The sequence below is a fragment of the Eschscholzia californica genome, unplaced genomic scaffold (genome assembly GCF_041429995.1).
Source record: "Eschscholzia californica isolate CP2 unplaced genomic scaffold, dmEscCali1.0.p SCAF_275, whole genome shotgun sequence".
In the NCBI taxonomy this organism is placed as follows: Eukaryota; Viridiplantae; Streptophyta; class Magnoliopsida; order Ranunculales; family Papaveraceae; genus Eschscholzia; species Eschscholzia californica.
Window position 1 is genome coordinate 15,537 of NW_028238393.1, and position 1,834 is coordinate 17,370.

Genomic DNA, 1,834 nt, shown 5'->3' on the forward strand with positions numbered 1-1,834 from the left:
TATAAGTATAGGGTTCTTTCCATTACTAACTTTGGACTAGAACCCGAGGATCTGGTAGAGTGTGAGTCCAACGGGTTCTAATAATTCATGAAAGATATTATCATATTCACACAATTCAATTAGATACGAAATCTAGAACCCTGTTGTATATGTATAAAAGAAAAAGGTTTTTGTTCAAATCCTTTCAGTTCAAGAAATCGGTTAGTAGTACAATAAGATTAGTAGATAGTATTCAATGAAAGAAAACAAACAATAGTTGGAACAATCAATATGCGTGATGCAACCGTTGCTGCATTACATCCAAAGGTTCCTTCTTGACTAGCTCCAAGGATAGGACTCCCTAATATGGAAAGACAGCATGTAGAACCTAAAACCAAAAGATAATAGAATTACTAGTCTTAAAATTGAGTTGTACCGAACTAAGGCTTTTATTTCTTCGAGCGATCGTGCGACACTTTTTTCTTAGCAGTCGAGATATTATGTATAATTAATGAGCCTACATGCTTAATCTAATGGGGTAACCACTGAATCTAATGAGGTAAAGCAAAAGGTATTCTAAGGTCCTTTGTTCCAGAATAGAAACTGGATTCTATACAATTAAAAAAGAAAAAATTTTCCAATTTGATTTAATTCCATAGTGATTCAAAGAGAGTTTCATTTATAAATGAAATTCCACTACAAGGTTCTTTTCCTATTACTTTACCCACGAGTTGCTCAATGAATCTGTTGAGTCGAAATCACGGCATGGGTAGATGTCACAGATGATGAATCAATCTTTTTTTTCCACTTCTCTCACTCTATCTTTGTTAGTGACGTCTATAATGATAAATGATAATGAAAGATGAATCAAAAACTTTCAATTGGAACGGATTCTATCAATTGGTATTTTTTCGTATCCTCTTATCTTTCAAAAGCGGAAACTTAGGTAAGTTTTTTATAACCATATGTATAAAAAGAACGTATCTCATTTAGCTCCCTCATGCCTACTATAACTAGTTATTTCGGTTTTCTACTGGCGGCTTCAACTATAACCCCAGCTCTATTTATTGGTCTGAGCAAAATACGACTTATTTGAATTGAATTCTAAATTCATAAAAATAAATGTTTCTGTGAGATTCTAGGCACTCTAGAATGCCTTCCCGCGTCAATTGTAAATTCTTGGTCATTGAGATTCATGGTCGATTCGGATTAATATTTAAAGATAGATATTACCTCTCTTTTTTCTTCCCCTTTCAAACATCAAACAAATCGAAATGATTGAAGTTTTACTATTTGGAATCGTGTTAGGTCTAATTCCTATTACTTTGGCTGGATTATTCGTAACTGCATATTTACAATACAGGCGCGGTGATCAGTTGGATCTTTGATTAAGTAAGATCTCGTTTTTTGATTGACCCCCTTCTTTTTTTAACCCGCAGGAGGTCAAATTCAGATTCAGGTTGCTGTTCAAGTTAGTGAAGTTATTTCATTGAAATTCGACCTAAGAAGAACAGAATCACGCTCTGTAGGATTTGAACCTACGACATCGGGTTTTGGAGACCCACGTTCTGCCGAGCTGAACTAAGAGCGCTTTCTTATCACAATAGATAAGACCGTAAAGAAAAGAAAGAAAAGGATTCTTTTTGTACGCCCAATACACCTTGCATGCAGATAGTATCATAAACTGAAATGAAAGATTGAGTCTATCCAATTTTCATCGATCTCAATGGATCCCCCCGTTATTGCCCATACTTGTTACTGCCCGTAGGAGAAGGAATAGGTAGGGATGACAGGATTTGAACCCGTGACATTTTGTACCCAAAACAAACGCGCTACCAAGCTGCGCTACATCCCT

At 35.6% G+C, this 1,834-nt stretch overlaps 2 non-coding genes across 2 annotated transcripts; both read right to left on the bottom strand.

The window, feature by feature from the left end:
* Positions 1–1,496: 1,496 nt before the first annotated feature.
* On the bottom strand, positions 1,497–1,570 carry TRNAW-CCA (transfer RNA tryptophan (anticodon CCA)). The gene has a single exon. It is a non-coding gene; the product is annotated as a tRNA-Trp (tRNA).
* Positions 1,571–1,760: 190 nt separating this feature from the next.
* Positions 1,761–1,834, bottom strand: TRNAP-UGG (transfer RNA proline (anticodon UGG)). The gene has a single exon. It is a non-coding gene; the product is annotated as a tRNA-Pro (tRNA).